The sequence below is a fragment of the Pteropus vampyrus genome, unplaced genomic scaffold, assembly GCF_000151845.1.
Source record: "Pteropus vampyrus isolate Shadow unplaced genomic scaffold, Pvam_2.0 Scaffold29, whole genome shotgun sequence".
Lineage (NCBI taxonomy): Eukaryota > Metazoa > Chordata > Mammalia > Chiroptera > Pteropodidae > Pteropus > Pteropus vampyrus.
Genome location: NW_011888810.1, coordinates 7,248,992 through 7,265,194, shown reverse-complemented (window position 1 = coordinate 7,265,194; position 16,203 = coordinate 7,248,992).

Genomic DNA, 16,203 nt, shown 5'->3' with positions numbered 1-16,203 from the left:
TCTTATCCTACTGGATCAGTAAAACGAATCCTAAGAGGCAATTACCATTACCATTCACTTAAAGATGAAAAAGTGGGTGTTCAGAGAAAATAAGCAACTCATCAAAATATATACAAAATGTTGTTAAGTTGGGAAGAAAACAGTATATGCCTTTAAAATAAATTTTTCCCATACACCATTCTAGTTAATAATGCAAGAACTATTAAAATATAGTGTGACTCAGTAGTTGACCTTGAGACAATAATTACATATAGATATAACTAATAAGGAATATAAATAAATTACACATAAACACACAAACATATACATGCACTTACACAGTTTATTTGGGGAACAGATATTTCATTGCATTCTAAGGCTTTCCCATTGCTATTTCCCAGTCTCCATTCCCCTCCTCCAAACATCCTAACGGATTATTACTTATTTTAGAATAAACATCATGGCTTCTTTATTTGTGTATTTCGTATAGAACTGATAGCTCTGTCATGTGTGTTTGTTTAATGCATGTTTTAGAGCAAAACTAAAGATTCCATAAAATAAAATAATCATATCTACATTATATTTTACATATCTATCATTGCTTTTTAAAATTGAGAACTTCTAGGGGGTCAAATATGTGGTGACAGAAAGAAATCTAACTATGGGAATTGAACACACAGTATAAATATATTTATGCCTTACTGTTAAAGTGTACAGATGAAACATTGGATTTTGGTACCAATGTCACCATAAAAAAAAATAAATAAATAGATAGATACATAGATAGATAAATAAGTAACTATTTTTTTAAAGATTGAGAACTTCTCATTAACTATTTCATATAATTTTCATGCTTTATGATGGTGGAGAACTTAAACTTAATTGCTTTGTACAAGATCACATAACCAGATTTTGGCAAAACTTATTCTGTAAACAAATACTAAGTAAGAACCTTCTATGTAAGAAGGACTGGGATTATAACGAAGGTCTTCCATTACCTAATTCAGTATTCTCCAAAATATCTAGAAACTAGGTTTCAATTGTTCTTACTGTAATATAAACTCCATGAGAGGAGAGATTTTGTTCAGTTCACTCCTGTATCACCAGCAAATTGAGAAATTCCTTGCATCTGAATATTTGATGAATATTTGAAGAAAAAGTTAATGAACCATAAATTTTCAGACTTGTAAACATCTTTTGATGATATATGAGATACTTAAGAATCTTATCTGTTCATCTTTGGGAATGTCAGTGATTACTGTACAATTCAAAAATTGTAGAATTCTGATCAAGCGTTTCCCTTTCTCATAAAAGTGGTATGTATATGGGATGAAGCATTTCAGCTATGTGTGCTTTGTAATTGCATTCAATATAAGCAAGAGTTTATTCCTTCTTTTTCAAAAAAACATTCATGTTTGGGGTGAATTTTTTGTGTTTTCTTCCCTTGTTTGGGCACAGAGCAAACACAGCCAGAATCTATAATTGGCCATGCCATCACTGAGCCCTCACTCACCGTATGGAACACCAGCTTTATAAAAGCAGGTTTGCTTTTCATGTTCACAGTAGTGTGTTGAGTTTTCTAAAATGAGGCTCTTGCAAGCCATTTTCAATGAGAAATAATAAAAGGCTAGTGGGAACCAGGTTTGCATTGCTTCTTTTTAAGGCTTTTTACAAAGGTATACTTGGGAATGCTATTTTTCAAAATCCTGTCCTGACAAGTTAAGTACTAGCAGTTCTTTGTTGAAAGAAAGATCTTTCATCTTTTTTTTTTTCCCTTTTTCTATTTAGGAAAGTTTCTTTCCTCTGAGATAGCTTCCTTTGGTCTGTAATATGCCTATTGTATGGCAAGCAGAAATGCACATATTCACTCCCCACCACCACCCTTTATTCTGAACATAGGAAAATTGTTAGCTATACATACTGCTTGAGTCTGAGGACAAGCCTCATTCTTCATGTTTCAGTTATACTTATTCATCACTCACAAACATTGCCTGAATGCCTAGCATGTGCAAAGGGGCTACACGGGAGACTATAAAGATGAATCGACCCTTACAATTAACGCCTGTGTACAGTGGAAATAACTTTTTCTGGCTGCCCGGCATTCCAAACACTGAGCGGACACCTGACATTATACAATTTAATATTCAAAACCCCCCCCCATAAATTAGGCATTAAGATTCTTATTCTTAAAAAGAGAGAAGTGAGACTTGGTTAAATAGCTTTCCAAAAGTCACATAGGTAGAAGATCTATAGTATGATTTCAAACTGATCTTTGTCCCTATAATCCTCATGCTCATTCTACTCTAACAGATTATTCAAACTTGAGAACTTCAAAAAGGTGTACACACACACCACATATACACAGCTTCTCTGTATCATTGCATCGCATGCCACAGTAAAAATACAAACAGACTTTACAAATCAAATTCATTACATAAAATAAATATATGAATTATAAAATAAATAATTTAAATAATAGATTGATTTTAACTTATAAATAGATTGTGCCTTTATAAATCACTAATATAAAATATTTTTAATTAATCCTGATCATTAAATCCCCTGACTTTGGGGATGTATAAAGCTAATTTTAAAGGCCTGACTGGGCGAGATTTTAGATGCACTGATGAGGAAGAGCACATTGCCTAGAAATTATGTCCAAATAACCTCCAGGCCCCAGACTCCTGATCTGTAAAATGAAGAAGCACGTTCTATCAGTGGTTTTCAAAGTAAGTACCTCAGAGCCCTACTTTCTATAGAGGCTCCTAAGGGACCCAGGAGGAAACAAATGACACAGTATTCTGAATCTTCCCAGCTTCATCCACCCATCTACACACACACCTCCAAACAGAACAGCTGCACTTTCATCAGTTTGATATATTGGATTTCTGCTCAATATTCTACTTTCTAACAATGCATTTTTAAAATCAAGTTTGATAGACACTTGACTCTAAGTTTGAGAGTCTCAGGCCTCTTCAGATTTGATGATTTTAAGGCCTATATAAGTAGTAAAACGTGTCCAGAACAGCAATCACAAATTCATATTCCTTCAGGGGCCAGGCGGGACCAATAAAATTATTTAAAAAAAAAAAAAAAATTCATGCCCTACTTAAAACATTTTAAACTTTAGATTGTTTGTTTGTTTGTTTTTAATGATGTGCTGACAAACAAGTTTATATCTCTAAGCATGTGACTCTTAGTCTAGAAATCACTAGAATGAGAAACTCTGTCCAACAAGAACTCTGAGTTAATATGTGAAAGGACACAGCATGGACTGTGTCCATGCTGACCATCTAGATTCGATGGCATCATTATTATTTCATTCAAGAAGAACTCAATGACGACTTTAAATGCAACTATGGTTTGTGTCCAAATGTCTGCATTGGAGGAAAATGAGAAAAGAGATCAACCACAAACACATGGGAAATTTATTACATTTGCCTTCAATTTTCTCATATATAAAATTCGCTCTAAGGATACCCAGGTCTACCATTATCATTCTCCAGCTTGTGAGGTCTCTCTTCCAGTTGTAATCCTAGGTGGGTAATTTTCAAATTATCGGTCATAGAGTGTCCACACTGTTTTTGCTAAAGATGAAGTGCATGCACGTGACACACACACACAGAAGCATGAGGTGGATATGGTGAGACTTAATTCCTGCTGTTCATTGTTCAATGCATCAAAAGAAGCCTCGCCTGCCAGCCACTTCTCTATAAATGCACTAGTCTCAGAGCAGGGTCAAGAAGATCCTTCTTCCTCTGGCTCCCAGCATTAGCTGTCTTATGTTTGACACCTCGTGCTGAGAGGCCTTACTTGGCTGCAAGCGCTGCACTAACTCAGCTAAGTCTGATGAGCCACTTGGAAGAACCAAGATGAGGCTGTCTTGAAACTGCAGCAAGAGCCAGAGGGTCAGTGTAGTCAGTTTGTAAAAAATCAACCTGACTAATGAAGGGGCCAGAAAAGTCCAACTCACCAGCGTAAGGCTGTCTTTTGATCTTGCAGGGAAAAGAATTAATGGTTTTATTTTATAATAAATGTGCTCAGTAACTCTGAATCTAATTTTTTTTTTTTTTGTCCTTTCTATTTTATTCCACCTTGGAAGAGGAGAAGTGAGCACAGAGCACCAAAGGATGGGGAGGATTATACCAGCATAATAAAGGAGGACAGGCTTAGAGAAATAGGGAAGCTGTGAGCAAGTTGTGGATACAGAAGAGTCAAAAACACATTTGAGAAGGGTCAGAAAATATGTCGCTTACCACTGTTTAGTCCAAGAGCATAATGAGATTTATAACACAGGGTTATCATTAAATTAGATACTGTGAGTAAAGCGTTTCACTTTGTTCTTGGTTCATACTAAATGCTTAATAAATGTTGATTCTAATTTGTCATTAATATTCTTATTGGAAAGAAAAGCTTTGACAACACACAAACAAAATTAATGTTTGAGAAAACTTAACCCACATACAACCTGTAATACAGATACTATTACTATGTCAGATGACGAAACCTAAGTAGAGATAGATGAAATACCATGCCCAAGATTATTCAATTGGTAAGTGAGTAGTCATGATCCAAACCGAGGCAACACGCTCCTGAAACCATGTTTTGGTCGCCAAGTTCTCCTGTCTCTCCAGATCTAAAATGTCTAGGAATGACAAGTTTAGAAATATCAATTTCATTCTTTCTTCAATGAGAAGCTACTTATGCTTTTTGAGGGAATTCAAATGGACAAACCATGCCAAAAGAAAAAGCACTGGAGAGCAGAGAGACTATAGAAAACAGACTCTTCTAGGAGATTACTGAAAGGCAAGAGAAGGCACTGATCGAAGACAGTGATGAAATGGAAACAGAAAGAAGGAAAGAGATGTAACAACGAAAGCAACTATATGAGGTGTGGGAAACAAGAGAATCTCAAGATCTCTGAAGATTTGAGTTGGAGCAAAGTATATGGCACTTTTGCCCCTTCTCCCGCCAAAAAGAATTGGAGAAATAAGCAGGATTAAAGAGAATACATTTAGTTGAGGTGAAGTCTTAGAAGGGCATCATGTAATGAAATGAAAATACTCAATAAAAACTAACTCACTTTATTTTTTAAAAAAGTGATTTGAGTATCAACACTTCTGTTCAACTGAGCATTGCAGCTACTGAAATAAGTCAAGAAAAGCAAAAAACATAAGGATTAGAAATGGTGAAATAAAACTGTCATTTTTCATCAACGAAAAGACTAATTTATAGGCAAACTATTCAACTAAGTGAATGTAGCAAAGTATTTAGATTAGGAGGTCGATGTATAAAAATTATACAGCAACCAAAAAAATAAATTTGTATATCATTTATGATTACTTCAAAAACATTAAATACCTAAAGATAAACCTAATAAAAGATGTGCAAGACTGCTACATTGAAAATAATAAACATTACTGAGAGATTTAAGCAAAGCAAAGAAATTGCAGATAGGTAATATTCATGGACTAGAAAATTCAATATTATTAAGATGTTAATTATTCCCCCTCCCAAAAATCTAGAAATTGAAACCAACCCCAATCAAAATTCCTGCAGGGGTGTGTGTACGTGTGGGTGTGTGTGTATATGTGTATAAGTGCATGCATGTGAGTGTGTTTGAAAGAGTTTGTGTGTGTGTGGAATTGACAAGATAATACTTAAATTTACATAGAAATTTGAAAGACCAAAGTTATTCGAGACAATCTTGAAGAAAGACAGAACTGGACAATTTACATTTCCAAATATCAAAATTTATGATATAATAATACAGTGAAGCATTGGTGCAAAATTAGACAAACTGTCCAATGGAATAGAATATCAAAAAACAGACTCATAGTTGTCATTTTTTTTTCTGAACATGCTTATGAAGTACAATGGAGACTGAAAATTCTTTTCAATAATTAGTGCTGGGTCACTTAGACACCCAAAAGGGGGAAAAAAATTAACTTTACCCCGTACCTCACACCATACACAAAAGTTGATTCCAAATAGATTACAGGCCTAAATATACAAGAAAAAAATTAATAAACTTCTAGTAAAAAACATGACTTCAATACATTGAGAAATGCATATATTTCTTAAACAAAACTGCCAAATGTCTAACCATAAAAAGGAAAAAACATAAATTATACCCCATTAAAGAAGTTCAGTTCATCAAAAGATACTATAAAGAGGATGTAAAGGCAAGCCACAGACTGAAGAAAATATTTATAATACATATGTAATAGGTTTAATAGTGTCTCTAAAAAACATATGTTCAAGTCCTAACCCCTGATACCTGTGAATATGATCTTATTTGGAAACAGGGTCTTTGAAGATGTAACTAAGTTAAGATCACTCTGGATTTAGGATCCAGGATCCAATGCCCCATACTGGATTTAATGACCAGTGTCCATATAAGACAAGGAGAAGGAGATTCACGACAAAGAGACATAGGGAAAAAGGCCATGTGAAGGCGGGAACAGAGATTGGAGTTATACAGCTGCTAGCAGGGAATATCTCTAGTTACCAGAAACTGTAAGAAGCAAGGAAGAAACCTTCCCCTAGAGCCTCCAGAGGGAGTGCAGCCGTGCTGACATGTTGATTGTAGACTGGCCTCTACAACTGGGAGAGAGTAAATCTCTGTTGCTTTAAGCCACCGAGTTTGTGAAATTTATTACAGCAGCCCTAGAGAACTAACACACAGCAGACAACTTGCAAAGGAATTGTATTTAAAATACATGGGTTTTTTTAGATACATCAATAAGAGAAAAATGACCAGTTGAAAAAAACGGGTAAATTACTTCAACAAGAATAAGAAGGTATGCAATTGGTCCCGCAAATATATGGAAAGACGCTCAACTATTTTTGTCACCAGAAAAATTAAAATTAAAATCAAGATGTGATAAAACTGCACTACACCAAAATGGCACAATTTAAACGATAAGCAATACAGAGTGTTGGCAAGGATGTGGAGGAACCGAAACTTCCATAAAATACTGGTGATTGGACTGTAAATAGGTATAACCACTTTGGAAACCTCCTTTGGGAGGTACTTACTAATGCTGAATATACGCATACCAATCACTCAGCAATTCTGCTCTAAGCATTTACATCGATTCTCAGTCTGTCCTCTGAGGATTCATGCCCAGGTCTGTCTTGTCATGCTCCTTCATCCCTGTACCATGGCACGAGATTATTTCTCAGAGAACACATGAGACATTTGGGATTACAGATCTGGAGAAAGCAACAATAACCAGAGTAGGAAAAAGTAAAGCCAGGAAAATGTACAGTGTATGAAGTGAGAATAAAAATTACAAATTTTTTTACTGGAGAAAACCTCTAGAATCACGTTGCCCAACACCCCCACTTCACAAAACAAAGAAATCGTCAGTCACATGGCCAACCAGCAGAAGAGCTAGGTTAAAGTCCAGATCCTCTTATTCCTAACTCCATAGATTTGTTTTGTCGTATCCAATCTTCCAATCCCAGTCCTTTCCAACATCCATGTCTTGATTAAACACCTAACCACTCAGATTTGTCATAGAAGTTTCTCCATGCATTCCTCTAGATGAACAAAGCAAGCAAATTGACAGAAAACCAGCATTCTAATTCCATCAACCATGCTAATGATCAAATTTGATAGATTATATAGAGAGATGATTGTTTTTTAACCGGTAGTTGTTATAAGTATATTACAATAATTCAATCTGACCAAAGGACCTTATTCTACCCTACCCGAAATGCCTCTATCTGTTGCACATTTCCCCATAACAAGTTATGTCTCTGGATTTCAAAGCACTTTTAAAACATTACACTTCTACTCTGAGGCATTTTCATTACAATCGTGTGGACCATTTAAATATCTTCTAAGTTTGTCATAAATTGAGGTACTCCAACAGTTCCAACTAGAAAGATATAGTCTAGCGCAGTGGGAGAGGCATTAAACCTCCTCGCAAGTCAGCAAAAGCAAAAGTGACAGCCTGGTAGCAATTCAAAATTACTCTGAGACCACGACTGCCAATTAAAGTAGACTTTCATGGTAACAACACATGAACATCTGGTACTTTCTATTTGGAAAGAAAAAATTAAAAAGCATTTACATTTCTTAGTAATGAAAAACTTAGATACAAGCCTGCAATGTTTTCGTTTGGGCTTTAAGTTATATATCCTTCCATTCTGCCTTCCAATAGAACAATGTTTCCTTTTTCTGTTGTTTTTTAATAGCCACAAAATGTTCCTAACACACCAAACTAGGCAAAAGTTAGAATTCATGATTCATTCACAGTCATTCTAAAAGCTGTACATTATCCTCCTCTCATCCCCTGCAAAAATAGATTTGGAGGAGATTATCCTAAAGATGCTATTTTGATGAAATGTGTGTTACCTGATTTCTGCAAAAGCATTCCTAGAAAAGGATTCTCAGAGCTCAGATGAAGAAAAAGAGAGGGGAAGAAAGGGAAGGAGGAAAGGAGGGAGGAGGGGGGAAGGGAGGGAGGAGGAAGGAATACACACACACACGATCTAGATTCCCATGACCGACGCTTTATTCTTTCTCTATATTCTTAAAAGTTTTTGAACATGTGGATTCTTTAATAAGTTGTACTTGATTAGAGGAAACCACACCAAGCATTATCTTACCTTTTATGATAAGGATACCAGAATAGCTAATAATCCATTTAGAGAGATATATCTATATTCAAATGTAAATTTCTTTTGAGAAATCTGCTCTTACTACTTCAATTCATCCATTACATCCTGCAATATCCATATATGCCCCCATTATATTGAACCATATTGCTTATTGTCATGTCTTATTGTCACATGTCCCTTAATAAACTTTGACATGTTTCTTTCTACTTCTTATCCATGACCCAAACTAGTACCTGTCACAGAAAGGACACCAACTAAAACTTTGATGACTAGATGAATAAATGCCATCATGAGAATCCAACAGAAAATTGTCTGGAAGTGAACCTCAGTCACTTCTGCCAATTACTAGTCAGTCTCTTTGATTTTTACATGTAAACCTAAACGTCTCCTCATACGCAAACACTGTGTTTTTAATTTTTTTTGTTTAATAATGTGTGACCTAGATAAGTTCAATAGCATTAATAAGAAACATTTTCTACACTTTCTATCACACACATACAATGTACTCCTCTAGAAAAGCTAGACTTTACCCTTTTTAATTAGGTGGCATCCACTGCACCCACATCTTTTGTTCATCATCTGGTCAAAAACAGTTTTTGATGTCATTCTCTTACCAGACACGCAATCCATCTGACTTTATTTTGTTTAGGGAGCTCAGCCTTTCTTCACACTGCTCCTCAAGCCTGTGTTGAAATGAGAAGACAAGGTCCGTGAACCAGAGGAAGGACAGTCAGTAAAGAGAAAGCAAACCAGTCGTGTGATGTGCAGTTCCTTGTGGCTGGTATGTATGAGGTAAATTATATTGCCTCTACCCTTGTATACGGTGACATTAAAATATAGAGAGAGTAGGTCAGTTTTCTACTCATGAAGGTCTCAAAGATCTGTCTTAGAGTTTACAGAAGATAAGTAGAAAAACGTATCTGCCTCCATTAGACTGTAAGCTCTTTAATGCAGGGGCTGTGTCTTATTCATCTTTATATGAAATCACAATAGTTAATCCATTCATGATAGTTCAACGAATGAGCAAAATGTGCCTAGCATAGGCCTTCCCTAAGCTGTCCCACCCTAAAACTTTACCCTCCCATAACCTCCTTCAAGGAAAATGGAGAATTACGATGACTAAAGTTATGGTCATATATTACGAATGTCTCCATTTTTACACGAGAAAGCTGAAGACCAGAGAATTTATGCAGTTTGCCTGGTGTCACACAGCTAGTAAATGGCAAAGACAAGATTCCAACACCAGTACTATTTAAAGTCAATAATTCATGCTCTACCCATTATGCTTTTTTCCTGTTTATTATCTGAACCATTCATGTAAGACATTTATATTGCCCAAAATTGCATAACCAAACACAGATGGACCTAGCCTTTAGGAGTATACCTTATTGATCGATATTCTAGACACACACAGTTAAAAGTTAACTCATTATATCCTACCCATTGGTGGATATCCAAGAAACACTGGAGAAAAATCAGTCCAATCTCCTTGTCTTATCAAGATGGAAATAAGGATTCTGAGAGATCGAGTTATTTTCTCAAGTCCCTCCAACGAGTGATGGATAAATGAAAGTAGAACCTAGTGGCTGCACAAGTCTAATCCTCATTAATTGCTGCTTCTGTTATTACTAAGTTAATACCAGAATGGCCTTTATTTAATAATTCAACAAAGCTTCTATAGCTTCATATCTTATGTGACAGTCCTTGGGATTTGCTTCTGGGGTAGGCAAAGATAAGACACGTTCCCATTTCATATTTAACTACTCCCCTTAAACGGAAAAGAAGTCAGCCTTTGAGTTAGACAACACACACACACACACACACACACACTCCTTCGTATTTAAAGAAACTTCCCATTTATCCTCACGTCTCTTGCCTCCTGGGCATTGCCTTCCTCTTTATTCTCTCCAGCCAGAGTGATTAGGTTATGAAGCTGAGCTAATCCTGTTAGTGCCGGGATGACTTTTCTCACACTTGTGTGTCCCACAGCTCTTAGAAAGTCAGAAGGAATTACTGGGCATTGAATTCACCTTGCCAGAAAGATGACAAACGGTGAGGGAGGGAATGGGAGCGTGAATGCCCAGCTGACCGGTTCTTTAACCTTTCCCTCTGGAAGCCATTCTTCCTTCTGTGGGTGTCAGTGCAGGCCAGAGGCATGGCTAACTCTGCCCTTGAGATACAAAGAGAGCAAAGTTGACGTCAGCTGTTTCTTCCTGAGCAAACATTCCACTAATTCCACAGCCAGACAGCTTGCAAAATTGCCTGTGTAGGACTGCTGAGGTCTCCTTTCTCGTCAAGCGCACTTTGTATTTATTCAGCAAAGACGTACCTACCACAGAGTGCACCAGGAGACACCGTGTCAGAGTCATGGTGAGCTCACTTCATGGATGATTAGCATTCTCTGACCCGGCCACCATTTTCAATCACTTGCAACTGTAGACTTCGGGCTGCAGCAATTACTCCTATCCTTCAAAATCTCTTCCTCTTCAACATCAGAATACGTGTGTTAAAGCACACTGCCTCAAATGGTGCCTTGCCTGGAGCGGCTTTCTTTAACACAAAGGCTGTATCAAAATGGACATATTCTAAACACACTCTCAAGTAATTCAAACTCTTCAGATCCCATGCATACCCCCATTAAGAATCAATGAATGAGAAGAGTGACTTATCTATTTGATTTTCAATCTAAAGCAGAGTTTCTAAAGTTAATTCATTTGATTTTTATTGAATGTCTTCCAGAGCACCGTCCCAGGGGCCCAGGACTCTGTGTTTTAACAGGCTCTCCAGGTGATTCATACTGGGTTTGAGAAGCACTGTGGTAAACTATATTGTAGCTCAAATGTCAGTGGGAAGGCTATCTGGCCCCTGAGATCTAAATGTAACGGTTGAAACCTGGATTCCGTGGAGGAATGGTGTCTAGGTTAGTTTGCTAGGGCTGCCATAACAAAGCACCACAGACTGGGTGGCTTCAACAACAGATTTGTGGTGTCTCACAGTCCTGGAGGCTGAGAGTCCAAGATCAAAGTGTCGGCAGGGACGCTTCCTTTTAAGAACTACGAAAGAAGGATCTGTTCCAGGCCTCTCCCTGCAACTTCTCCTTGTGTCTCTTCAAATCGTCTTCCCAATTTCCCCTTCCCATAAGGACTTAGTCATACTGGAGTAGGGCCCATCGACCCTGATGACCTCATTTTTACTTGATTACCTCTTTAAAGACCCTATGTCCAAATAAAGTCACATCCTGAAGTACAGGAGGCTATAAGATGTCAACATGTGCATCTGAGGGAAGGGGACACAATTCGACCCATAATAGTGGGATATTCCCTAAGTGTAAGTATGATTTTACAAATACCGAGCACTGGGCTAACACTGCGGCTTTTGCTACCACACTTGGCCTTGCATTGTCCTGGATATGACATTACCCCTTTCTTTGGTTCCCATGTAAACTCCACTGATGCCAAGTTTTCACTGAGTTTTGGTAGATTTTACCGTATCCTCAAGGTGAGTGTCATGGGGACAGGAGTGTTGGCTTAGTTTCTCCCCCTTTCTCTCTCCTCTCTCCTCCATCCATTTTTTACCCAATTTTTTAAACACAAACTCTTTGCCAGAAAGCTGTGCTATTACCAATGACTCAAAGACGGAAGAGACACTGCTGTGATCCTCTCACGTACACTGAGAAGCTGCGCTGTACCATCCCCGATTTAAGATAACATGGTTAAAACTGACGGCCACATAACATTTGATTCTGATTTGCTGTAAAACTTTGGTACAGATATTTCTTATTATGGCTGCTTATTTCAATTTCTTAAGAGGAAAAATCACATTCTTTGGATGCTTCTGACTTTCAGGTGCTCGAATGTTGTAAATGGTCACAAATTTCATCATGAGTAGCTGAACTGTAAAGCACATATTCCATCACGGCTCTATGAACCTTTATTGTTAGGGTGCTTACTTTCTTCCTTCTTCTATGGACATCGATCCTTTATTACTAGTTCATTAGATGCATCGTCAATGTTAATGTCAATATAAACCTCAACTTTCTGTGGGGGTGTGGTGGGACTGCGCATACACCCCAAAGAGCATATTAAACATTTATTCACGTATTAATCAAGCAGCGTCTCCTATCAAATATAATTTAAAATGACCCAATAGAACTCATGATGTCACCCCTCCCTCCCATCCCCACCCTTTTAGTCTTTCCAAATAAATGGCACCATCGTCATCCGAGCCTTAGCACCAACTTCTCACCTTTCTTCATTTCCCACATCTAATCCATCAGCAAATGTGTCCATTATTGCCTCAAAAGTGGAGTCTGAATCGGGTCACTTCTCTCAGCCTCTGTTTCTACCATAGTCCTGGCCACCACATGTATTGACCCGATGTCTGAAATAGCCTCCTGGTTGCTTCATGTCACTTCCCAATCCCAACTTTTCCATGAAATCACTACTGCCAAAGCGATCTTTTAAAAACTTATATCATGTCACATCACTTCTCTAGTTAAAACCCTCCAGTGCTTTCCCAGTGCTTTTGAAATAAAATCCAACCTCTGTACCCTGATTTACAAAACCACGTACAACATTTTCCCTTCTGACTTCAACTCACACAACGCTCATTGGGACAGATACACTGCCAAATACCTAACAAGGGCTGTCTCCTTCATTCATCACCATTATGCTTCAGTAGAGTAGTTGATAGAAAGAATACTAGAGATGAGGATTGAAACCAGGTAAAGAACGTAGCCAGTAAGTTCTGCAAATGAAATTCGGTTTTTAACAACCAGCTCCTAGTGCACAGTACGTGCCACACACTGGGCTAAGTCTTTCATCCATATTTATTCATTTAATGTTTATGAGCTCCGTGAGGTAAGTATTACTACCACTCTCATTCTATGCATAGAGAAACTGAGACTCATAGAGGTTTAATAACTACCTTATGGTCACGCTGCTTGGGATTTGAACACAGGCAGGCAGCTCCCAGTTGATGATGTTACTAGGTGTACTGCCCTGTCTTATATCATTTAAAAATCTCTACACTTCTGCTTCCTTATCTTTAAAATGCAGTCAACCTACTTATCTCGCAAGATTATTTCAGGATTAAAGGGACAATGTATGCATGAAATTCAAAAAAATTAAAAAGTTCCATTTAATCACTACAGTGAGAAGGAGTCTGGCCAGCAGCTTAAGGGTGTGAGATAAAATAAGAAATATAAACTTCCATATTTGACAGTAGATTAAGATGAGATAAAGGAAATAGAAGTAATATCATCAAGAAGATAAATAGAAATTCACGCAAATGCATTTTTCATATGAAAAGCCCTGGGGATAAGGGTGATCACACTGAAGACACAGATGACTTGAACTCCAATTTCTTAAATATACTAAGTCCCAAACAATTTGATTGATGCGAGATCGTAATTCCACAATGTTCATTTTCGCCTCTTCTTTGTCCTCTCCCAGTGCGCTAAATACACAGCCTTCTTGATGCAAACGTAGCAGCCAGAAGAGTGGTGTGATCCCTGGAGGAAGTCACTTGGCATCTGACTCTGACATTGTGCCAAGTCCATGTCCTGCTGTCTTTCACAGTTTTATTTGGAGATGATTCACACGATGGCTCCTGTGGTTCCTGGTCCAGCCAGGGGACATAAAAGTGGTGATTTGACTTGTAAGAAAAATTAATTTTTCTATCTAAGTTGGCAACTACCATGACCAGTTGGGGACCTCCTGTCCCTAGCTGCACTCCATGAACTACAGAGAGGAAGTAACAAAACTGTCTTAGCAATCTCTCTCTGTGTATCCCCCAAAAGCTACTGCAGCAGGTGTTAATAGCAAAACTGGATGAATCATCTATATTGATGTTTCTGCAGTTGCCAAAGAGTTCCCTCCCCGTCTCCTCCTGCCACTCTTCTTCCCTGCCCACGCTATTCAGACCACCAGCCTTCTGTTTCTCCATCTCCCCAAACTCCATTCTAGCTCAGGGACTTGAACACATGTTCCTTCTGCCTGGAACACTATCCATCCTACTTGTTGATAGTTGAATTGTGTCCCCCCTCTCCATCCCCAAAAAAAGATGTGTTGAAGTCTTAACCCCAGTACCTCAGAATGCGGCCTTATTTGGAATTGAGGTCTTTACCGAGGTAATTAAATTAAAATGATGTCTTTAGGTGGACCCTAATCCAATATGGCTGATGTCCTTATTTTAAAAAGAAAGAAAGGAAGTTTGGACATAGAGACAGACATAAACACAGAGAAGACAATGTAAATGGACACAGAGGGAAGATTGCCATCTACAAACCAAGGAATGTCCTGAGGCTACCAGAAGCTAGGAAGCCTGGAACAGATCCTTTCCTAGAGCCTTCAGGGGGTGTATGGTAGAGCCGACACCTTGATTTTAGACTTTCAGCCTTCAGGACTGTGAGACAATACATTTCTGTTGTTCTGAGCCACCCAGTTTATGGTACTTTGTTCCAGCAGCCATAGCCAATGAATACACTGATCTTTGAGTAGTGTCTTCTTTTTAACCTTCAGCCTTCACTTGGCATTCTGACCATCTTACCCAAAGACTTCTGAAAATTCTTATGCCTGGACCTTTTTGTTTCCTTCAAAGTACTAAGCTCAATTGATACCTATTCTCTGTTTGTGTCTCTCTCTGTCTGTCTGTCTCTCTCTCTCTCTTTCTCTCTCTCTCTCTGTCTCTCTCTCTCTCTTTCTGTTGTATGTCAGTGTGTGCAAGTGTGTGTAATGTAAATTTCATCAGAGAAGGAATTCCTGTTCATATTCCTGTTTATATTTCAAGCATCTAACATAGTTTCTGGCACATCATAGTTGCTAAAAAAAAAAATAAATAATAAACATATGTAATGAATGAAGAAGAACCTAAAGCAAAAACTGAATGAAATTGTTTTAAAAGACAACAAATGAATAAGTGCAAATAATGTCTCCTGAGACTGTACTGGAAGTTTGGTGAATTTGTCCCACTAGGATGCAATTTAAAAATGTGGGCCCAATGGAAAGCTGCTCCCAACTCTTAATAAGATTCTTCCCTTTCTCTTGCCATCAAGCATCTCAGAAATTTTGATTCATGTTACATTTCACCAGACCAGTGAGTTTCTAGGGAGCCACTCGATATTTATTTGGAGCCTCTGGGAAGTCTTGCTGAGGCAAGCTCTGTAGGCTTCTTCCTTACTGGGTGAGAAAGAATTGATCAAACAAAGAGTGCTTCATGAGATGTCAGAGAGCGTGAAGGGAGCAGGAGAAAAGCTTGGCTGTGTTATTTAGCAGCACCTGCTGGCACCTTCATGCCTGGAAAAAATCAGCATTACGGAAGAGAAACTTACAAAAGCTGCCTCTCTTTGCCCAGAGCTCAAAGGTCAGAATTGAATAAATGCTAATGTTACACAGAAAATTGCCTCTGAAAAGTTGCTCTTTCCTTAGATCTCTATCCAACATGCAAATGTAGAGTGTCTTATTTTTTTACCTTCTTAACTCCTGAGGGTTGTAGCTGTCTCCCTTTCATGCCAATAATGGTGAAAATTTTGATCTTGCACTCCAATGCTGGATCCCACGGTTTAAAAGGGGCATGACCAAAACAGGACAC